At 42.7% G+C, this 24,880-nt stretch overlaps 1 protein-coding gene across 23 annotated transcripts in view; it reads right to left on the reverse strand.

Moving 5' to 3' along the window:
- The window catches only part of LOC105468948 (teneurin transmembrane protein 4), a 3,228,145-nt gene that overhangs the window by 709,751 nt on the left and 2,493,514 nt on the right, over positions 1–24,880 (reverse strand). The window contains exon 7 of one of the 23 annotated variants that reach the window (XM_071075884.1): positions 14,363–14,461. The exons of 21 other annotated variants lie outside the window; for them this stretch is intronic. The gene's annotated coding sequence lies outside the window, so the exon portion shown is untranslated. Of the gene's footprint in view, positions 1–14,362; positions 15,176–24,880 lie in introns of those variants that run through there. One more of the 23 variants, XM_071075896.1, reaches the window with a different exon arrangement.

The raw sequence follows: 24,880 nt of genomic DNA on the forward strand, positions 1-24,880 counted from the left end.
TTGCAGTTCTCGAGGCAAGTTTAAAGGGCAAATTTTAAACAGGCAAGTCATATTGGAAGACAGTATTGCCTATAGTACAGCAGGGACTAAATCATTTCAAAAACAATCACCATTCACCAAGAAAGATGGGCGAGACAAATATAATTGATGACGATTTCTTTTTTGGTTAAATGTAGGCCTTTGGTTGATAACCCCTAAATTATCTTGCCCACTTGTAGCAACAACTGTCCAAGTGTGGCATATGTTTATAGGTAAGTAAGGACTGTAAAACATACCACAAGAACACTCAATTCCTGGAACATCAAAACAGGTCAAGTGCATCACTATGCATTAGGTTAACTGAGAGATGGAAATAGACTAAATGGAATGGAAATGTTTCCACTTTGAAATGTTACCATAGTAATTACTATGCCCTGAGCTTTATTTGCCATGTTCTGGGGCTACCCCCCAAAATATCACTCCTTTACAGCACTCTCCACCTAAAGTCTTCTGGACTCTGGTAAAATCAGGGCTATGATCACCACAGTCCTGCTAGATGAAGAATCCTCCCAGATGCCTTAGAATTATTAGCTCTTCATCCACTTAGTAAGCTGCCCCCTTCCCCAAACATGAGATTGACAATTTCAGGAAATTAAATGATAAATATTACTAAAATGACCTTTAGCACAGTGCCAGCTGAGTAAATGCCAATATTACATCTTGTTGATCAGAGGCCTGGAAAGCCATGATTATCGGGGAGCTTATGAGGTGGTATCCCCAGAGAGCTCTGGGCCAGACAGGGACGCACAGGACCTGAAGCAGAGGCAGGAAGCTCTGTCAATCATTCATGGGCCTGATGAAAAATGCTTATGTCACCATGTGGGGAAAGCAGGACACAAACTGTACACATAGTGTGATCACAAGAGTACCAAATTATGCCTTTGTAAGAAGAGGCATTCAAAAAACTAATGTGGGTAGTGAGGCTAAGGGTTTCTTCCCTCCCTCCCTCCCTCTCTCCCTCCCTCCCTTCCTCCCTGCCTGCCTGCCTACCTGCCTTCCTTTCCTCCTGCCTGCCTTCCTTCTTTCTTCCCTTCTCCTTCCCTCCCTCCCTTCCCTCCCTCCCTCCCTGCCTCCCTCCTTCCCTTTCTTCCTTCGTTTCTTTTTTTCCTTCCTGACCTCTAACTTCCTAACTTCTTAGTTTCCTCTCTCCTTCCCGCCATTCATTCAATAAATACTAACTGAACAACCACTATGGACCAGGCACTGAGCTAGATACTGATGATAGTGTAGTAAAAACAAAAACACCTTTAGTTTTTATTGTATTTTTGCAAACTTTTTTTTAAAGTAAAAAGGCATATATATATGTGTGTGTGTGTGTATATATGTGTGTGTGTATATATATATGTGTGTGTATATATACACACACACACACAGGCATAAGGATAAATCTATGGCCAGGCACGGTGGCTCATGCCTGTAATCTCAGCACTTTGGGAGGCTGAGTGGAAGGATTACTTGAGGCCAATAGTTCAAGACCAGTCTGGGCAACATAGCAAGACCCCATCTCTACAAAGAAAAAATAAATTAGCTGTGCATGGTGTTGCATGCCTGTAGTCCTAGCTACTTGGGAGGCTGAGTCAGGAGGATCCTTTGAGCTTAGGAATTTGAGGTTGCAGTAAGCTGTGATTGCACCACTGCACTCCAGCCTGGGTGATAGACTAAGGCACTAAAAAAAGAATAAATCTAGTATTAAACATAACTGGTTGTAAAATTCTACAAAACAATCAGGATAATATGAACAGCAACTGGATAACTGATGCTATTAAGGGATTCTTACACATCATCCAGATTTTGTTTTTTTTTATAAGGTGGGGAAATCTTTAATATTTTTTGAGATACACACTAAAGTATTTACAGATGAAATAATAAGATGTCTTGGAATTTGACTCAAAATAATCCAATGACCAGATACTGATCATTGTTGAAGCGGGGTGGTGAATACATGAGGAGGTTATTATATTCGCTTCTAGTTTTGCATAAGCTTGAAATTTTCATAGTAAAAGTAAAACAAAACAAAAGCATAAAAGTCACATAAAAATAGGACAAGTCTGCTGGGAAGTGCTGAGGTCGAGGCGGGAGGGTTAAAATAGGGGCAAAGGGTACAGAAAAGGGTAGAGAAAAGTTACCTAGAGAGAAGGAAAACTGCAGATCAGACTTTTAAAAAACTTTACCTCCAACTGTATCCTTACTTAGATAAAAGTTATCATCATCATCAAAGTGTCCTCAAACACAAAGAACATCCCTCTTCTATTCATTACAGAGCCACAGCCTCTTCTTCAGTGGGTTCCTACAGTACTTTGTGCAGTTGGATAATATTTATTCTGCTTTATTATAGTTCATTTATGTGTCTGACTTCTCCATTAACTCCATGAGCAAGAGCTACATATTCTCATTTCCGAATCCCAGTTTCTCATACTGGGCTGGGCATACAATAAATGCTTGTTAAATTGATTTCAAAAATTTATTGTACAATTCATAAGTTTCAGGATGTTTTCCCTAAAATCCTAATAATGTATGTGATCAGGTAGAAAGAATATATGAATGAAATAGAAAGGCACATGACATTTCTTCCCACTCAGGATCAGCATGTTGATTCTGTTCACACAGGGAACCACTCCCTCCTCTGTTAGAGTAGGAATTTATCTTTCATCAAGCTTGTCATCAATGGTATGACCAAGAAGCATGCAAGATGGTGCTGCACCAATCACATTCCTTCCCTCAAAATCAAGGATATAAAATCAGGCTGAAAAATGTCATTTGTGCCAGGAGATTATCACTTCAACTACAAAAGCATATCCCAATGACAATGATGGAGTTAACTGCCTCTGTTTGGTATTTTAATAAACTGTCAGATTTTTCGCCATGTGAATTCCCAATTCTCTTGAGACTTTATTTAAGGGTAACTTTATGGATGAGAAGGCTATAAATAAGACCTTCTAGTTATATACTGAGAGATCATCTTAAAGTGAGGAGGGGAATTTCTTAAATTTAACCCACAACTACAATGCAATATGTGTTATAGAAATATCAACCCATCATATCTCAGAATGTACCAAAAACTGTCTCTGAACGGTCTCTTCCTGCCCTGCCCACAATGCCCTAAGCCTGTGATACAGCAGACTAAATGTGCATTATTACAGACTGGTCGTATTACAGAGCTCCATGTGACTGTCCGTGTCTGATGCCTAGCAATTATCATGCAACCTGTGACAATGTAGTGAGATGATGCTGGTAGCATTGGCCTTGGAACCCAGATGTCAGGTCCAGATGATATTTAAGGGGATTATGCTAGACTTTTGGAATGATATGGGTGAAGGTATGAGATCCAGCAGGCACAGTATCAGTGCCACCCCTCTGCAGAAATTGGGGAAGTTTGAGAGGCTGAAACTCAGTGATCATCCCCCGATCTCTGGTGTCTTTAGCTGGAAAGAGATCCTTTGTTCTTATTTCAGTAAATGTAACTTCTGTCAAATTCATGATTTTAGAGTGTTCATCCTTACCAGCCTCAAATACAGTTCTCTGCTGGACTAGTTCACATCCCTACCACAATGTCAGAGTATTATTTTTTAAGTATGAACCAAATTCACCATCAGCTCCAAACCCTTCAATGAATCCCCATCCATCAAGCAAGTTTTTCTGCGTTCTAATACATGTGTCTTCCCTTCACCCCTTAGCCTTAGTTTTGTTACAACTCCCAGTATTGCTAGTCTCTGGGTACTTAGCACCGCTTCTTGGGTCTCTGTCCTTACCTACACATTTGTTAATAGGTCATTCATTAAATTCTTCAGTCACCCCTTTTGAGGGTGCTGTCTATTTCCTGCAGAGACCCTGACTGGCACAAATAGACTACTTTGAAAAGAAGAAGAAAGAAAAGACAGTTGCTTTTCCAGATAGCAAGCTATGTTACTTAAACAGTGTGATATAGATGGGAAAATAAATATCACAACACAAAAAAAATACAGAGACTATGTGGCTATGAGATTTCATATATGCTGGAAGTAGTAGTCAAATCAATAGAAGGAAAGAATAGACTATTCAGTAAATGGTGTCAGGACAATTGGTTAGTCACCTAGAAGAATAAAACCTGTACCATAGAAATGTAAGTAACATGTTTACTTACAAGTCCAGTCTAAAAACTAGGCCCTGTGTCCTCAACTCAGTACATATTTGTGACGAGTATCAGAAGTTGGAGCAATACCATATGTATCTCAAGAGGCCTTCTGGATGAGATTCTTGCATCCAGTTTGGAAAAACGATCATTCCAATTTGCAGATGAAGAAACTGAGACCAAGACTGATTAAAAGGCTTGTCCAAGTTCACATAAGTAGCAAAGGAGATACAATCAGTAGAACCTGGTCTTACACATCTTTAAGCTTGAAGGTAAGACGTGTAACTGCTGAGTTTTACACCATTTCCCCTCACTTCCCAATTTCAGGTGCACAGACTTGAATACAATGAGTGCAGACAGCTGCTGCATGTCAGCAGAGGGGGAAATAATACCTGTTCATCAGGGAGCTAATTCTGCAAAATGCACCATCTAATAGGTACCGTATACACGTAAATAGGATGCTCTAATCAGCGGGAAAGCAGGAACTGCAATCTATCCCTCATGGACCTAAAATATAATGCAGCTAAATTGAAGGTTTTATGATGCACAGAGCACTTTACTTGGAAGACTGATGCTTTTCCAGGCAAGGTGTTCATTTCTAGAGCAAGTTCCCACACTCTCTGACATCCAATCCTGGGGAACAATGGGAACTGAATAAAGCGATGCCTGGGGCAGCTCGTCAGTATTTCTAGAGCCTGTGGGAGACAGTACAGTGCAGAGGTTAAGAGCACAGATTTAGAAGCCAGGCAGACCTAGGTTCAAGTCCTACTCTGCTATTTTTGTAGCTCTGTGACCCTGGGCAAGTCTCTCAACCTCTCTGAACCTGTTCTTTCACCAGTAAGAGAAGCATGATAGTGTACCATGGGAGTGTTGGAGGATTAAATGAAATAACGTAGACAAAATGCCTACAAATACGTAGTAGTCAATGAGCTTGAACCATTATTATTACACTGATTTTCTGGTGTGGCCCACCTTCTTGTTTCAAAGAATATTCCTGGGAGAGAGCTCTAAGATGTCAGCAGTGGCAATACTGTTGGAACAAACACATTGCCTGACTGGCAATTAGTCTGACGTGAATGGTGAGCAGATCACTGGACACTGACACACACAGGTGGATTGCAACTCCTGATATATTTTGTTGGCTAGTACAGTTGTTTTTTCTTTTAATTAAATTAACTGAAAATATGTTAAAATAACAAAACTTTACATTAAAAATCTGGATTTCCAGTGTCTCTTGGAACAATAAAAGGTGTAATGACAAAACACTCGCCTTCCTTTTTGACCACAAGGTACTGCAGTTCAGGGGCAGCTGCCCCCTTCAGGGCAATCGCTGTGTGTTCTCCATTCCCATCCAGCCCACTTGCTCTACCTGCCTGATTCCTACAGGCATTTAAGTTTAGAACTCATCCTCATGAGGTTTTCTCCCAACCGGAAGGTAAAAAAATGTGGAACTGGGAAATGTAATACATTATCAGAAAATGACCTGCGATGTAATAAGTATGGAATTTGACTAACCTGAGTTTGACTTGTGGCTGTGCCACTTACCAACTGTGTGGTATTGGTGCGGTTTGTTTGTCACTATCTGCTGTCTCTGAAACTCATGTTTCCTCATCTGATAAATGGGGATGAAACACTTATCTCCCAGAGGCAATGTGAGGGTTACATGAAACAATGGGTGTAAAGTGTCTGGCACAGAGTCTGGCCATTGCAGATTTTCATATGATATAATTATCATAGTGATTCTTTTGGAAAAGATAGAGCTGGGGGACCAAAGTTATGAATAAACTAATAAAATTTCTTCATTTTGTTTTACTAAATGATACTAAAAGTAATACATTACACATACTTAGGGAAAAAGTCATTTTATGTGGCATATCCTATGCATTTTTTTAATGTGGCATATCTTAATTTTTATGTGGCATATCCTATACATTTCATCTCTTTCACCAATCTTTGCTAGTTAGAAGTACTTTGGGATCTCCTTCCTTTATTGTTTCAGTGAAATGACCGTGAATTTGTTGGCTTGGTTGCAAGTGACGCATAAGCCAAAAGAATTTTTTCTGGGTCTCGTCCTTCAACTTAATGTTCAATGACTTTGATGTTTTCACCTGGAGCTGTTAGCTCTCACCTTCTGAATGCCATCATATTCCCAGAGATGATGGTTACTTTGCTGATTGAGATGGAAAAATGCTCTGGGTGACCCTTATTTTACCTAAGTGACATCACTGAGGAGATACTGTCTATGAAAAGAAAAGATGAGTAATCTTAGCTCTGTCATGGAAACTATTCATTAAACACACACATGCTCCATAACTGCATGAGCCAGAGCCCGGACTTGCTGGGCACTGGAGAGGAAGCAGTGAATACGACAGATACACGCACCTTCCTTAAATCTCAGCACCCACCTGCCCAATGGGGCTGCCATGAATGACAAGGCCTGGGGGAGAGGGTTCCTCTGTAGTCTCTCTCTCCTCTTGCTCCCTCATAATCTTACTATTTTTTCCCTGCCCAAGTCTGATTCCCTTTCCCCCAAACCCCCAGATATCTCCATCAGGAGGTGACTCCAAAATTCATGTAGCTCTACCTAAAATTCCCGTAGGTATGGAAAAGCTATGGTAAAAATCTGAATGAAGCCAATTTATTAGTGGGCAATGAAATATTATATGATATATATATATATAACAATGACACCAAAAAATAATGAGCACTTATTAAACATCTGTTACATGGCATCTGCACTATCGGATTTAATCCAGTAACTCTTTGAAGTATTTTCATCCCAATTTTACAACAAGAAAACTGAGGCTTCTATCACACTGAGGTCCAAGTTACACATCTATAAATGCCACAGTGACAGTTTAACCCCAGCCCAGTCTAACGCTCATGTCAGTGGTCCTGTCTACCGTACTAATTGTCCTACATTTGCTTTAAATATCAGTCTTCATAATTTACCACCTTGTAAATCTCTTTTCTCAAGTGCATTTGATATGGATAATCAAAATTAGCTAGAGGAATTTACAGTACAATAGATACATTGCTTTTTCTTTAAAATTTAGTTTTTTTATGAAGAAAACAAAAACTGTTGGGAGACATGTTTCAAAATCTTACTGATGAGGTATTTACCTGATAATCCACAATGGCTTTGATTGCAAGGATAAATATGGGATTGCCACTCAGACTTTCAGGAAAATATATGTAATCACAAGGATTTAGCAAAGTATAAATAGAAAATTGTTTTCCAACTCCTGGCACTAAAAATTGCAGCCCCAAGAGGCTTTGAGCTGGGATAAGCACTATATCTACCCCAAAATACCCATTACACATTAGGTAAGTGTCCCTTTGTTGTGACAACTTTCTTCCTAAAGAATAAAGAGTTTGTTGGTCTTTGGTGAAGGAAAATCCCAGCCCATGGGCCTTCCTCCTCCTTAGGCCCATCATAGCCCCTAAAACATCAGCCAGCCTAAAAGCTAAAATCCTACCAGAGACAGAAGGCAAATACCCACAAGAGGCTGACCTCTGCTGCCTTCTGACCAGCCTTCTCTAACTCCCGTTGTCTATTCCAGAAATATTTTTTGCCAAGCTCTGGGCCAGGTGCTGAGGACACAATGATGAACATGATAGCCACAGTTACTGCCCTTTGGAGCTTACACTGCAGTGGGGAGACAGGCATGAGCATTTGATTACCACACAGATTAGTGATCTACCATGACAGCAACAGGCACAGAGGGAAGCAGGAGGAGCTGAGCCCAAGGACAAGGGCAGCTCCACCAGATCTCAGGGGGTCTCGGAGGGTCCATGGAGGAAGTGACATTGGAGAAAGCCAGTACGATTAAGGAACATGCAGATGCCCAGTGCGTGTATAGGCAAGGGTGGAAAAAACCTGTGGGGGGTAAGGCATTAGGGGCTGAATCATATAAGGTCTGAAAATGTTAAGGACTTTAAACTTTACTTTGAAATCAATAGGAAGACACTGATGGGCTCTAAGCAAGAGAACCCATGCTTAGGTCAAAGATCATGCTTCAAGTGATCAAGAGTCACAGAAAGCTAGTGGCTATCATGCTAGACCCTTTAAATTACTAACCTGTTGAATCCTTAAAGCAGTCTGCAAAACAGGCACTCTGTGGCCATTTTATAGGTTTCATTCTTTCCACTAGACCTCCCCACAACTGTTTTATACTCAGCTCTGATGCTGTGAAAGGGTTTCCACAGATGACTCAGGGCAGCATTAGTGGAGGTGCAGAGCCTTTCAGTTCTTCTCCAAGACCCTTCTCAGGAATGCCTTCTCTGCGTCACCTTCCTGAGGAAGGCCCAGGCTGGTTGAGCTCCTAAAGGCCCTTGGAATAAACTTTATCATGGCATTTGCCAAGGTGCAAGGGAAATGTGCTTCATAGGTGTGTGTTCCTTATGCAACTGCTACTATACAGTTTGTAGGAGGTGGCAGACAGAGTGATTCACAGGTTTAAGGGCCCACTAGCCCCTGCAGCCAGTGCACGGGCTGTGGATTAGGGGATGTCCTGAGGGAGTATGATGGGGACTGTGTGCTCCTCTCACAGTGTGATCCTCTTTCTGCTTCAGGGGCAATTCGTGGAGTTCAAAAGGTGATGTAACCAACAGGTAATTTTCTCTTTTGGCACTAACATTAGGTGTTAATTCCCTTGTGCTGTTCCACTGTATGGTGCCTGGCAGTCAACTTCCCTGTCTCCCCCACATTCACTGTAAGCTCCTTGAGGCCTGGGAAGATGCTCTATTCCTTCTTGTGTTTCTAGACCCAGTAGGGCAGCTAGAAGTCACAATAGATCTAAACACAGGATAAATTACATCACAATAAACAGTAGATGAATGAATGAATGAATGAATGAATGAATGATACAAGTCACTGTAGAAAAGTTCCTATCATTCATTTTATAGCTCTGCCAGAAGGCTATATATCAGTCAAAGCCTAGTCACCCATTCACAGCTCTCATTTGAGACTTTCAATATTTTCTTCCTCCTTGGATCAGAAAATAATAATACAACAGGTATCATTTACATATCTTGGGCAAAAATGTACTACAAAAGGTGAATACTAAACTTTGGAATTATTCAAACCTGGATTTACATCCTCATTCTGATACAAATTGGCTGGATCACATTCGACAAGACTTTTCTTGGGCCTTTGGCCTCCATCTCCTTATCTGTAAAATGGGGAAACTAAGGGCTAATTCACATGGCAAAAGTGAGAAGATGAAGTAAATCTATGTGTGAATACCTACGAAGGTAAACCTACTCAATACGTGCTGTTTTCTCTTTCTTACCTTCTGACCTTATGTGCATGGCTGCTAGAATCCCTGACACTCTCATTGAAGGATTCCTTTACAAGAAGTTACCACCTGTGAGTCAGCCAGAAAGATTATTTTTGTTTCTCTCTCTTCGTCTGTCCCTCGCCTTCCTCTCCCTCTTCTTTTCCCTCTCCAGGAGAGTCTATGAAAATGATTCCTTTAAATTCCTATTCCTTCTGCCAAGAGTTAATACATATCACACCTTCTCTGATGCACATATGTTATTGATTAGGTACAATGAACGAATTGCCATCATTTTGTCCATAGCTACTTGTGAGAGGAAAAAATATATAATTATTTACTTGCTTATAATTGTCTTAGCAATATGAATTGGAGCTTTGGAAATAACTGATTTATGCTAATCCAATGTGTCAACAACCTGCTGAAACTACCTAAAAATAGAGCAGTTTTATCATCGTTTTACCCAAATTATTGGAAGAAAAGAAAAAGAAGAGAGACAGAACAAATGTGACATTCAAATGGCCTGCTTAGACCAAAAAACACAACTTCTTCCTTGAAGACTTCAAAAAGCAACAATTTGGAAAGTTATTGATCTTTCTTTTGGCAGGGCAGCTGGGTCTTTTATTTCTCAGGATCAAGAGTTTCAAGCCTCCTTCGTGTCAGATTAATAGCAATAATAAGTGATAGTCACTTACTACATCTAAATCAGACTAAAGCAGGTGGAAGCTGCTGTTTCTTTAGTCAAAAGGAAACCAGCATAGGGTTGAAAGAGGCAAAGTCCTACCATGTGAGTTCGCTGTGGCCCTTGGGGATGGGGGCAGGAAGACACCAAGGCCAGAGTCCCACCCCAAGACTAGGGACTCCTCCAGGGCAGGACTGGGTCGGTTTTATCATTTGGTATCCCGCCACAGAGAAGCCAAGAGCAAGCAGGCACTCAGTTTGTTGAAATCACTGCTCATTCAACAGACCAAGCCTCCAGGAATTATTTTATATGTTTAATGAAATAAGCCAGCAAGTGAAACCATGTAGCTTAAAAAGTGGCCCAGAGCCACAATTAGCATTTGTGATCCTGAGCAAATCAATTGTCCTCTCTGAGCTTCAGTGTCCACCAACCTCAACAGAGACAGTGAGAATTAAATACGCAGTAATGTCAACCAAGTACAGAGGCCACCCTTGACCAACACTCCATACATGCTCACCTGTAATACTATTTATATCAGTATGAGATGGGACAGCCAGGTGTGGCTGCAAGGGCAAGGACGTTTAGACTATGTCAGACTTGCTTTTCAACTTCCATCCTAGTGGTTAAAAGCACAGGTTCTGCAGGTAATCTGCCTGCGTTTGAACCCCAGTGCTGCCATTTACCAGCTAAAGGGCAAGTTATTTTATCTTTCTAGGCTTGATTTTCCTCATCTGAAGAATGTGGATCATAACAGCACCTACCCCACAGGGTTATTGTGAGTAGTAAATAATGCAGATAAGGAGCTTATAATAGTCTCTGCCATATAAACATAAACCTTTATCACCATCGTCATCACTGTTGTCATCATTGTATTGAGCAAATTAATTAGCCTAATTTCTCCACATAACAACAGCTGTCTCAGGGAGATGTGTGGAGTCAATACGTTTAGGAATGACAGGTACTTGGTACACAGTAAATGTCAAATAAATGTTAGTTTTGTCCCTCTTTTCTTTCCTGATTCCAGTAATGATGAAGCTTTGTCGAGGGGGCTTTGGTGTTTGCAAGGCACACAAGCCCATTCTTGTCTGCTTTCATTTCTTTGCAGAATCTCCTCCCCACTCTCTTTTCCCTTAACAGTCTCCGGTCCCCAGACAACAAAAGAACAGACCACATCCTAGCTGAAAATGAAATCATTTTTTTTTTTTAACTGAGAACTGTCCCTGCAGCTGGCAGGGCCAGGAGTCACTCCAAATGACACCACCAAATTACCAACCAGTCTCAGAGGTTTCCGAGAGATGCTTAAGAGCCTGGGCAAGGGTTTGCAGCACTTAACCTGCCAAAGCCTCTTCAATTGCAGCCTGTCACCCCCTGAGTTAAGTAGTGGATGAAATCAGCATGTATAATTTCTCATCTTCCAAGGTTCAGAGGGGCGCATTACATTTCAGCATGATTAACACTGCTCTCACTTTTTTTTTCTTTTGCATTTACCCTTCCCTAGGACCAGTGATAGGGTTCAAAGAAACGGAGAGAAACAGAGGTGGGCACTTCAATAAAACAGGTGCTTAACTTTAAGTGAAACACTCAAACAATTGATAGCCAGGGAAAGAGATCTTCCTTTCCTCATTCTCTGCCAGATTTAGCAATTTACCAGCAAGCCTTCATGGGCTGAGAGGACAAGGTGAAGAAATAGTCAACCTCTTAAACTCAGGCTCATGTCACTCATCCAACCATCCCTCTGTCCATCCAACAAGCTGTTCCTTCTCTACCAGCTTAACTTTGATTCATCTGTAGACCTTAGCCCATAATCTTCCAGAACCTTCTCTCAACTGCGACTGGGTCAAATTCCCCCAAGATTTCAAAATTCTGAGTAGATCTCACTTAAAGCACTGACCATGGTGGCAAACACCACCTTTATTTGTGAAATTAATTAATGAATGACTCTTAGAGCTAGGTTCAAACCCAGAACTGTCTGTCTCCAAAGTCCAGGATTTTTCCAGGTGAAGCAGCTGAAGCCCTGGCTCTGGGTCTCCAGCCCACAAGTCATGTAATTTTCCGTAAGCTGCTTCCTCATTCTGGGTCTATATCCCCAATAAGTAAGAAAAGGTGGACAAATGGGGTGACATTCAAACTCCCGCTGCCCTGCTTTAATTTTCTAGAATTCATCATCATGTAAGAGTGATGTGTACAAGGGATGGCTCCAGGAAGCAAAGTCCAGTCAAGAACAGAGGCCCCAGGTTCCCTGAGCCAGGCTCCTGCTCACAGGTTATGGTGGCCAACCTTTCACATGGGCCCCCTACGATGGAGGCTGGGGCCCTCCATACCATGACATTATCATGACGGAACAGGCTGTCACCTTCTTCCTTTCCACTGTCTTTCAACTTCACAGGTGCCTCTCTGCCTGACACCACAGCTTATTAGACTGGAGTGGAGATGGAGGCTGCAGGCCACCTCATCTCAAGCCGTTGTGGTGGCAGCCCTCCTGGGGGACACCTGCACTCATTAACTATCGCCGGCATGATGCAAAATATGAGCACCCCTGAAGTTCAAAAAGCTTAAAAAATAGAAAATTTAATTAAAGCCCTCTCCACCTAGTTGCCTTCCAGTTGGCTTATGAGGTCCTCCGAAGGAGAGAAAACAAAACTCTTTATCCTCCATGTCCACCTGTGATTCCTAAAGCATGGGGCTTCTGTTGGGAGGAGCCTGAGCCTCATGCTCCTTTCGCCTCCGTGAGTTATTAGAAAACAACATAGAAGAATATCTTTGTGACCTGGAGGTGGGAAATAAAGTCTTAAAACTCCTAAAGGCACAACTCCTGCAGTTAAAAAAAAAAAAAAAGATAAATTTGGTAATCCCAGAATTAATGTTTTTGCTTTAAAAAATAATAGATGTACATAGTTTGGGAAAAGATACTTACCTAAAAGTGACAAGGGTTTAATATTTATAATATACTAGGAATTCCTTCCAATAGACAAAAAATATCAGGAACTCTAACTGATAAATGGACAAAGGATATGGAGAAGTAATTCAATGAAGAGAAACCCAAAAAGCCAACAAATTTATGTAGATACTCAAACTTACGTGGAGTCAAAGAAAGGAAAAAACAAAAACAATAAAACAATAAGCTATGTGCGCACCCATCAGATTGGCAAAAATAGAGAGCTCTGTCCCAAGTGTCAGAAACTATGCAGGGATAGAGGATATGGGTGGCTTCATGCCAGTGTGAGTGCAGATTGGGGTAGCACTGGAGGAAAGCAATGAGGCACTACCTAGTCAAGGTGAGTACACACGTGCTTTATGTCCCAGGGGCACAGCCTATAGCAATACCCACTCAGGCCCATTAGGAGGCATGGGTGATGCCTACTGCAGCTGGAGAAGAGTTGGGCTTGCTTCTGGTCACTGGCTGGGAGTGTTGTGGGCTTGGTTCTAGGACTCCTGACATGTAGAAAAAAATCACTTCTACCAGTTTGGGATATGGGCCAAGACAAGATCCCAACAAGCCCTTAAACACAGTGCTCATAGTTAGCTTTAGTTCTCCAAGGACTCCTCACAGCCCCCATGGGCTTCCTTATCACATATTCTAGAAGGAGAAAATCTGCATGAAGAGTTCGCCCTTCACAACATCCCAGATCTGTTTGCTTCTCTTCCCCTAGCCATGCCCCTCCCCAAGGTGTGCTTTCAGACAAGCTAGGGAACTGTGGTTCCCAAATTCCATGAGTTCCTTGAGAAAATGCACAAAGGAAATAAGATCTGTTGTTAATATGATAATGGTTATTACTAGTGAAGGCAAGAAATGCCCTGGGGAATGCACATAGCAAATACGATCACCTACATCACCAGCCCCCTGTAATTCTGAAGAAAGGAGACTTCATTTTACTTTCTGAGCTCAGAGCTACCTTTTATCCTGATGACTGGGGGCAAATGGTCCCCAAACACCATTTACAAAGTGAGCAGAGATAAGAGGTAGGTGTGAATGGCAGCTGCGATGAACTGAGGAAGAGCCCAAGGTGTCAGGGATAGAATTTGGATTAGGAAATGAAATAAATCCTTTGAGAGCCTAAACAGCAGTGCTCCTGCCCTGCCTCTATTCCCCTCGTGTATAGATGAACTTCATGAACTTTTAGAAGGGTCACCAAAAGTTTGGAATAGAAAGATTGACTTTTGTATCATTACCCCAGCTTGTGATATATATTTTGAGTGGTGATTTTACTTTTATTTTTTCCAATCTCAGTCTCAAAAGGTCAATCCAATACTTACTAGATGGACATCCCAGGGTTTGCAATACAGTCGAGACCCGTATGATGGGATTTGGATGGCAGAACCATTTTCTTTTGCAGTAAAATGTAATAAGAGAATCTGCAAGAAACGGAGTTTAAAATTATATGTTTACAGAAGTGAATGGCTTTGCTGTGTCAGAACCACACAGGCCCCTGTTCCTTTAGAAGAACCAGGGCTCTCCCTTTCCAGAGTTTCTACAGAAAATCAGCAAGGATATGGGATAGGGAGATGGAGCTTATCTCTCAGCTGCTATCCTTACAAATGTGTGAAACCAGAAACTGATCCTTTGCTCAGAGCCAATAATGTCAGCAGAGAGGACTTGTAACAGAATCTGGTAGAACTAGGTGTGAATCCTGGTCTGCAACAACCAGCTTTGAGAATGTGGACAAGCCATTTGACTTATCTAAGCATCACTTTCCTCTTCTGTAAAATGGGGTGTGGGGCGGGGGGGATTCTTGTTTGGAAGGATATATGAGCTCATGAAGATATGGGGCTTGGCATGCAGTAGGCACTCAATAAATATCAGGTTCCACATTACTCTCCTCCTTCTGACAAATTAATTTAGAGAATTACACATAAGGGAGATGGATGGCAAGCCTCGGCATTGTGGATACAGCTGACTTGGGCAAGGCATTCTGGACACAAATGGATTTCACAGCCTGTTGGGGAGACAACTGTGCAGCCAGTAAAGTATATTATTGGAGCTGTATTCAAACTGCAGATAAGAGACAACTAAATGCTTAGGATAGGAAGTTTGGGCCTGTTTTCTTCATTAGGGCAGAGTTTTTCTTAATTATGAAAAATATATATATCTAAAGACATTAAATATATATAAAGAAAGAGAATCTTGTTCGTCTTTTTCACTGCTGTATCTGTAGTGGTTAGAACAGTATCTGATCAACAGTAGATACTCAACACCTGTTAGATGCATGCATGGATGGATGGATGGATAGATGCATGCATGGATGGATGGATGGATGCATGGGTGGGTTGATGGCTGGCTGGCTGGCTGGCTGGCTGACTGGATAGATGGATGAATGAATAAAGGTATAGATGGATGCATGGGTGGAGAGACAGCTGGCTGGCTGGCTGGCTGGCTGGCTGGCTGGATGGATGGATGGACGGACGGATGGACAGATGGATGGATGGATGGATGGATGGATAAATGAATGAAGGTGTGAAGGGATGCATGGGTGGACAGTTAGCTGACTGGGTGACTGGCTGGCTGACTGGCTGGATGAATGGATGGCTCGTTGGATGGTTGGCTGGCTGGCTGGCTGGATAAATGGGTGGATAGGCAAATGAATTCATGGGTAGATGCACAGGTGGGTGGGTGGATGGATAGTCAGGAGGCATTTCAAAGAGAAAGTGAGAAGAGAATCAGCAAATAAACACAGTGAAGGAAAGAAGGAGGAGGTAGAAAGATCATATGAAATTATCAAATTCCTGTACCTTCTCCAGTAATACAAATTATCATTTTAAAAAATGAAAACCTTTTTCTTAATCTAAAAGGTAACATATGGTGAGGTGGCTGATTCAAAAACTGAAAATTAATAACCTTATACGAAATGTTATATAAAATATAGTTGTTTTCTATAAAGGCCTGACTCACCATAGAGTCAAAAGTAAGCTCCAAGATATCATTAAGTCAAAGGCAAATATATTTATTTCAAAGCTCAAGGGCCCGATTACTAGAGATTACTTTCATTTTCATGCATTCCCAGGCAGAGGAAAGCAAGTGTTCCAGGACATTTGGGGTGGGGGCTATCCAAGGCTGGAGCAGGAAAGCAGGTGGGAGAGCGGGGCATGCAGGCAAGCCTGGGGTGATGGACCAGGAACAATCAATACTCATCCACAGAGCTCAACAAGTAAAAGAGGAGATGACAATTTTCATGAATTCAAGCCAGAGCGAAGGGTCATCTGATGATTTACCAATATGAAATTCAAGACACTCTTTGAGAGTGTCTGAATCTGAAATCTTCACAGATTAATCTTCCCACACTAGGACCACACTGACCCTTCCAAATTGCCTCCAGCACACATGGCTATTAATACATAATTAATAGCAATACCACTACTTTTGTGGGAATTGAGGTGGGTGTGGGGAAGACATCTGTGTCCCTATATGGCAAAGTCATTTGTCGCATCAATCTTTATACATAAATTTGCACACACCCACACACTGATATAGAAACTAAGGCGATAAACATTCTACATACTGACTCCTGTTATTTAAAACTAGCATTTCAAATAGTTGCATTTAGCCCACTAAGTGAGCACAATTACTGGAAAGCCCATTTCCTTAGTGTCAGATATTAATTTCATCTTGTTTCCAACTTGTATATATGTATATACACATATATACACATATATACACATACACCTTGGATTATATCCTGAAGAGTTCAAAAATGGTATCACTAAGTCATGGTATAAGCTTGGTCAAAAAGTTTTCCAAAATTTGTTTTATACGAGGATACTAGTTTTTTTCACATGCTCACTAATAGAAATTATTACTAAGCTTTACTCTTGGTAGTTTAATAGAAAAAAAAATGATAATGGGTTAATTTCTAAAATAGCTATAGTCCAGAGAAAGGCATTACTACAATGAAGTTTTAACAAAGTCCAAAAGCGCTTACAGGGCAGGTAAATGTGGTTGCAAACCTGGGATAATTAGTAACACACGCACACTTCATGGGAATTCTGCTCTGGCTGCAACAATGGGCACGCCTTGAGCTCCTTCTCCTTTCAAAGACTCTAATGCCACTTTGCCCTTTTTTCTGGGCATTAGTCCCTGTGGGAATTCCATGAGAAAGACTGGAAAGAAATGAGAGAGCGGGATTTCAAATATTCTTTGTCCAGCCCATAATAAGGATTATTCTAAATCTTTTGTCTAACACATAGAAGATACCACGACAGTTAATGAATAAGTTAATTGGTGAAATCATTCTAGCGGGGGCCTCCAATTCATTCCTAGTGAGCCTGTAATGTGTGTAAAAGATTAAAGCTGCATTTGAGGAAGGACCAAGATAGCAGATGGCTCAAAGGAGCCTCATTGACACTTTATTTTATTTTTATTACAAAAGTCCTATGTTCTCATTAAAAAAATTTGGAAAAAAGAAAAAAATAGGTCAAAAACAGCAGTTATCCTATAGCTTCATAATCCATAGCCAATATTTTGATAGATTTTCAAGTGAATATACATGAATTTTATAAACTTGAAATTAGACTGTGCATAGTTTTTTATCCTTTTTCCATTCAATATAATAAACTTTTCTAATTTAAAAAATGAATGAAAAACATATTTAATGGCTAAAGAATATTACCTAGAGTGAATGTATGATTATCTTCCTGTTAAATATTTTACTTCTGAAATTTTATTTGATTTTTATTATTATTCTTTCTTTCACTCAACATATATCTAATGCATGCCTGCCATGTAGGATAGACTGGGTCAACAAAACAATCATAGACCCCTGTCCTTTGGAAGAAAAATGTGAAGCAATTAAGACATACACATATTTAATCAAAGCTGTATAAATGCAATAAGAGTAGTGACCTTTAAGTGGAGACCCGAAGGCCATAGGATTTGATGGGGTCAGAATGGGAGTAAGAGTGTCGCAGATGAGGGGTACCTGTATGCAAAAACCCAAGGCATTCTAGAAGGGGGTGGTGTGGCTAGAAGTTTAGCATTGTGGGATCACCGCAGTGGGAGGGGAGGAAAGCACTTCTGCTTTCTATACTAAGGGCATTGAAAAACTATTCAAACAGTGAGAAACACAGGATGCACTTTTACATCCTAAAAGAGAAGGTGTGTTAACACTGAGAACACCATGGGACTGGATTCCTTAGACCTGACAAGCCTTTAATTAGCAGACAGTTTGCATTCAGACTTCACTGCTGGCCAGTCTGCCTGTCTGTGCACTACTGGCCACATGTACAGGACAACAGGGAACATATCCAATGGAAGACAAGCCCTGTCAGCTGCAGAGACTTGCAGAAGCTGTCCCTTCTCCTTTGGTGGGTTTCACCTATATGGAGGGAGGGATATGAGGGGCAAAGATAGTAGATGCACTGAAAACAAGATCAAATATCTGGCTCTTGATGTCCTCACCCAAGATTTGTCTCAACCCGAAAATGAACGATTGGGAAACCTCAGCATGTAGAAGACAGGTTCATTCTTGATCACATAGCTTTGCTAATGCTGCTCTGCCTAAGTGTCCTTTCTCTGTGTTGGGGTTGCCTTCCTCTCTCCTACTTATCTTACAGCCTCAGTTTAAGCCTGGCCTGCTACTGGAAGACTTCCCTTCTTGATAGCACATTTCTCTATCCCAGCACTTGCTATAGTCTATATAATAGTCCCTTGACCTATCTATGAGCTCCCGAGGGCTAGGCACAGAATATCTGCTCAATAACTTTTAATGAATGAATGAATGAACAGTGTTCCCAACATCTCCAATTTAATTCTTGTTAGAAGGTGAGCAATGTGTGTGTCCCTCCCCCAGGACAAGAATGGCACCCCTGCTAACCGCCTATCCTGCCCTTGCCAGGGTGGTATGTCCCCTCAGAGTGGCTCACACTCAGCCCCTCCTCCTTCCTCTCCACATGTACTCTCAGAATCTCAGAATCTGCTTATTCTCTATGCAGTCCCTAGTGCTGGTGTGGTCAGCTGAATAACGTCCCCCAATGATATCAGGTACTATCCCTTGGAACGTGGACATGTTTTCCTATTTGGTAAAAGGGTCTTTGCTGATATGATAAAGTTGAGAATCTTAAAATGAAGACATTATCCTGGATTCACTGGTTGGAGACTAAATGCCATCACAGGTGTCCCTATATGAGAGAGTCAGAGGGAGATTTAACACACACACACACACACACACAGAAGACAACATGGAGATGGAGGCAAAGTTTGGAGTGCTGTGGCCACAAGCCAAGGCATACTGTCAGTCACCAGAAACTGGAAGAGGCAGAAACAGATTCTCCTCAGAGCCTCCAGCACAGCCCTGTTGAAAGCTTGTTTTAGCCCACTGATACTGATCTTGAACTCCTGGCTTCCAGAACTGTGAGAGAAGAGATTTCTATTGTTCTAGGTCACCAAGTTGGTGGTAATTTGTTATGGCAGCCACAGGAAACCAATGTAGCTGGCTAGTGGATGGTTCTGTGGGTCCGGACACCCAGCATGTCATCCCAGCTCTGAAACTCTCTCTCTCTCAGAACTAGAATTCTCATCCAGGCTTCATCTCATTCACAGCTAACCCTGAGCAAGTCCCTTCCCTCTCTGGCCTTTTTCACCCTAGACAATAAGATGGGAGAATAACAGTTTGCAACTGCAGAGTGGTTGGGAGGATTAAGAGGGACACGTACATGCAATCCCTAGTACAATGCCAGGCACACAGCAGTCACTCTATGTGAATTACTTCTGTTCTCCCTTTTTTGTTATGCAAGTAATTGTCAGTGCTAACCTAGTGCTCACTGTGTGCCAGGCACCAAGCTAAGCCTTCGCTTGCAAAGGAAGTACTGGACAGCATTCCCAAGAGGGAAGTTGGATGGGTTAAATGTAGCCCTGAAAGAAAAGTGTTCTGCACTCCCTAGAAAGTGGGGATGTGATTTACTGAAAAGCTATAATGTCCTAGAAAGAAACACAAGCCAAAAAACAAAACAAAATACAGTTTTAAAAAAATAGAGATATTTTACTCTGCCAGGGGCACCTTTCCCATCCTTTTGTAACCAGCCCAGGATATTTTCCCAGTAAGTGTGTCTTTCCTGTAATACAGAGGTCAGGCTCAAACACTAAACACAGTTGAACATCCTCTCATTTCATCATCTTTACTCTCCGTGCCTTCCTTGAGAATTGACTTTTCTAGACCCACTGGTCTAAAAGTTTTATTTTAAACAAAGGCAAATTAAAGTAGAAAGCTGCTGGTACCACCTGAAAATGTCGAGGTTAGAAAGGCAACTGTTTCTCCCCAGGAACTCATGTTTTTCTGTCTCATAGGAACTCTTGTGCATGCCCTGGCTCTTGGGCACTGGAGACCTGTCGCCACCCAGATCTGTCCTGCACCTGTAGGGGCCAGTGGAGTAGGGGACCTAGGGCCCTTCTCTGGCTCTTTATCCTGGTCCCTGCCAAGCTCTCAGTCTGGATGTGGGGATCATGCTCCGGACAGGGCAACTGGGGAAGAACAGGGGAAAGAAGATGATGAAAACAAGCAAGACTGGTGGAGAAGGAACGTTGCACAGCGGCCCAGCTAAGTGAAGAGTATGGGAGGAATAATCTAGGTCTTTCTTCTGGAATCCTGGTCCAGACTGTCACCTGCAAGCATGTCTTGCTCTGAACCACTTCCTCACACCACCTTATGTCCAGACTGGGCTTCCACTCACAAAGGATGCTGAGAAGCTTGGTGGTTCCAGGGGCAGGTGCAGGCTCCAGACTGCTGGGGGTTGAATCCTCGAACCACCACTAATGAACTGGGAGGCACAGGGAACATGTCTTAACCTTCCCTGCCTCAGCAGCCTCGCCTGTAAAATACGGATAATAGAAAGAAGATGAGAGCCAGGTGTGGTCATGTGCATCTGTTGTCCCAGATACTCAGGAGGCTGAGGCAGAAGGATCATTTCAGCCCAGGAAGTTGAGGCTGTAGTGAACTATGACTGCACCACCGCACTCCAGCCTGGGTGACAGAATGAGGCCCTGTCTCTTTAAAAAGAAAAAAAAAAAAGGAAAGAAAGAAAATGAGGAAAGCGTGGCTCAGGAAACCTGTAACATAGTCCTTCTTTATTCCTTCTTCTGAATTCCTTCTGCAGACACACTGATAAGCCCAAGTCTCTGCCCTCATGGAGGTTACAGTGCTGTAGGGGTAAGAAAATAAGATAATGAGAGTGTGAGAAAATGCACATTTTGCTGGGAGAGACAGGCCCAGGGGAAGGCCTTTATAAGCGAGAGTGCTGGATGGGTTAGCAATAGGTAGCAGCATATGCAAGGCCAGGAGGAGAGAAAGGCTGGTGGGTTCAAGGGCAGAGCAGAGGTCAGAGTGCCTGGAGCAGCGGATGAGGTTGAGAACAGCACAAGGAAAGTCAAAGAGCTACCTCCCAGGCCAGGTCAGGCCTGAGTTGTTTAAGTTTTGTTTTAATCATGATGCTAAACCTACTTTGAGGGTTTTTACACAGGGGAGTGAGGTTGTTATATCTGTGTTGTCGGAAGACCTCTCTGGATGCTGTGTGGAGACTGTACTACAGTAGAGTGGAAACAGGACCCCTTTTAGACACGATTGACATGCTTCAGGGAGAGAGGACAATGGACTGGATCAGAGTGGTCCAATTTGAGATGGAGAGAGACAGATGGGTTCAAGGAGTACTGTGATATCCAACGTTCACTTGAGCGCTGTTTGGCACAGTACAAAGCACTGAGCATTCACTATTTCATATGCTCCTCCTGACAGCCATATGAAGTCAGCACTCATGTTATCTCCAGGTGAAAAAGTTGAGGACCAGAGAGGTTAGGTGATTTCCCTCAGACCACACAGTGAGTAAGCGGCAGAGGCAGGATCTAGACCAAGGCCATCCTGTTCCAGAGCCCACACACCACACTGCTCTTTCTTGAACAGGTCTAGACAGTGGATGGGCTGAGGGTGGTGAGGGAGAGGAAAGCTGAGACAGCTTCTAGGGGTTTAGGCTTGAGAAACTGGGCCAATGGTGGTGCTGTTTACAGATGGGGATTAGTTGAGGGAGAGACTGGCTTGTTGGGGGTTGGGGGATCAAGAGCTCTGCTTCAGACACGTTGAGTTCCAGCCACTTTCGTCTGCTCCTCAGCCCTTTTCTGTCTCCCCAGGGCAGTCAATAATGGGGGTGAAAGTGAGGGCAGGGCTGGTGGGACAGAGAGAAGCAGGACAATTGTTCTCTGTCTACAGAACCTCCTTCCCCCAACACATGCAGCAATGAGCCTCCCAATGTCCTTTTATAAAAGGAGGTGTGATGGCAACATCTCCAGAAATGCAGCAAACGTTGAGTCAGAAAAGCAAACAAGATTGTCTAAACGCCTTTTGTTTGCCTTCAAGATTTCTCGTAAGTTATCAGTAGTTCTTGGGAGTGGCACACATGGGCATTTTCCACATCAAGACAGTGTAGGAAAAAAAAAGAAGAGAGGAAGAAAATGAATGACAACACAAGGCTGCACTGTACTTCTGAATGCTGAAGGCGGGAATCCAGTGCTATTTCAGGGACTGGGGTGGTGTCATGGGAGAATCTCCATCCTTGGGGGCTCACTTGCTGAGTCAGGTTTTGGGAACAGGCTGATTGATCTATTTCAGTGTTTACTGAAGAGTCATTTGGCTCTGTAGGATGTTAATAAGCATTAACAAAGCAAAGATTCCTTGTCGAATAGGCTTGGGAAAAGCTGGCTTATTATAGCTTCTTTACTGCAGGACGTCTCAGAATCTTGAACCTGGGAATGCACACTGTGAACCTCCAAGAAGGAGGGGAATTTCCCAAATGTGTTTAATCACAGAACACTTTTGTAGCCAAGCATTCCAAGGACGCTTGTTCCAGGAAACAGATTTTTGGGAAATGTTCGTCAAATTCCTTTCATTCTTAAGGGAAAGGCAATAGACCCATTACTCAGAATTGAATGTTGGGGGTTCCTGGATGTGCAGACTGGAAAACCAAGCCAGAAGCTTTGTAAGGAAGATCGAATAATAGAGGCTGTGTAGTAAGGCCTGGGGCTGTGTGACCATAAGCCATTCTCAATCTTGGTTTCTCAACTGTCTGGTGAGAATGAGAATTACTGCCTTGCAGAATTCTGGGAGGATTAGTGGAGATAACTCACACTAAGGCCCCAAATGCAGGAGCCTAGTACACAACAGGCCTCTCTAGATCCTCCGAGGCCTCTGGCAGGCTCCTTGTAGCCCTGATTCTTGAATGCATGATCTGTGCAGGTCAGATAGCCCTTCTGACCTCCTTGCTACACCAGCTTGCTTTTTTCCTTGGCAACAATGCTCCCCAGGTAGCCCAATTCCCTGCCATTATCAGGCTTCTCAAGTGGTCAATCAGGAGTAGCCAAGTCCAACCTGGAACTTCTAAATAAGTACCCCCTCAAGCATGCAGTCATTATAGCCAATGATGCAATTATGTCCCACAGCTCAAATGGCCTGAAAAAACAAAAAACAAAAAACAAAAAAAACCCCAAAATCCAGGAGGAAAGAACCAGTGTGCACAGCTTCCTAAATTCATCAGGTTTCTAAAATGCTCCAAAGCTCCTTGTCTGTTGTAACCATGGCTTCTGCAGTGGCTCCTGCACACAGGACCTAGACTTGTGTTTCAAGAGGCCCCAATGTCTGCCCACCACTCAGGCATTCACTCAATACATTGACTGATGCCCTCTCTGGACCAAATTTGGGGCCAGGCATTAGGGTGCAAATGAGCAGCCCATCTAGTATGCAAGGTAGACAGTGAGTCAGTAAGCATTGGGATACAGCTACACACAAAGTTCTATGACAACAGGAGGGTCGAGGCTTTGGTTCATTCCAAGGTGGGGTTTCAAACTCAGGTCACATTTAGTGAGCATTTGGCATGTGCCAGATATGGGGGTAGAATATTTTTGCATAAATTATCTCAACTTAGATATAACTGCAACACAATTTTCCAAAGGAGAAAATAGCAAATCAGATAGGTACAGGGAGTTACCCAAGACCACACAGCTCATTAGGGGAGGGCCAAGATTCAAATGTAAGTCATCTGGCCGGGCAGCCTTCAGCAAGCCACGCCTAAGCCAATTCAACTGAGGGAACTGGCAGTGGCCATGCCAGAGGGTTCTCTGGGGATTAGAGGTGGTGGTCTCTGTGAACACCCTTCCTTAACCAGGGGGCTTCAGACACATGCTCTTTTGTTCCTTCTCCCTTGTGTTTCTTTTCCTCTCCCTTGTGCAGGTTTTGTTTTTGGTGGGATGAAAGCCTCCTACTTATGTACATGCCACTCTCAGTCCAGAATTTAGCCAAAATGAGCAAACATGTGGAGTTCCAATAAAGTTTTTACCAGCACCCGCAATCCCCCATGCCCTGCAGAGATCAGCCTCAGGAACTCTACTGGCATCAATCCTGGAATACTTCCTGAAGGAAGCCTCCTATGTGGCAGAATCCAAGCAATTATGAAGCCCAGAGCATCTTGTAGACATGGAGACCTGAGCCCTCAGTGAAGCAGGGGAAAGGGATGGAGGGTGGGGAGGGAGAGGAAGAGGCTGGGGAAGGGGTGCTACCATGAGATTTGTTTCCCAAGAAGAGGCTGGGAGCCTCTTCTTCAAAGGTTCAGAGCTGGCTTCAAGCCTGAGAAACAAAACCACTCCTCTCTATGGGGAGAATCCTTGGAAGAATATTTATGAGACATTAAAACCACTGCCATCAACCCTTTAAAAAATTCCTGTACATGTAATTATGGGTCCAGGGATGAGATTCCTGGATATGGTATTAATTACTTCCCTGAAGCACACAGCCCCCAGGGGCTGTGAGC

Source organism: Macaca nemestrina, chromosome 12 (assembly GCF_043159975.1).
Source record: "Macaca nemestrina isolate mMacNem1 chromosome 12, mMacNem.hap1, whole genome shotgun sequence".
In the NCBI taxonomy this organism is placed as follows: Eukaryota; Metazoa; Chordata; class Mammalia; order Primates; family Cercopithecidae; genus Macaca; species Macaca nemestrina.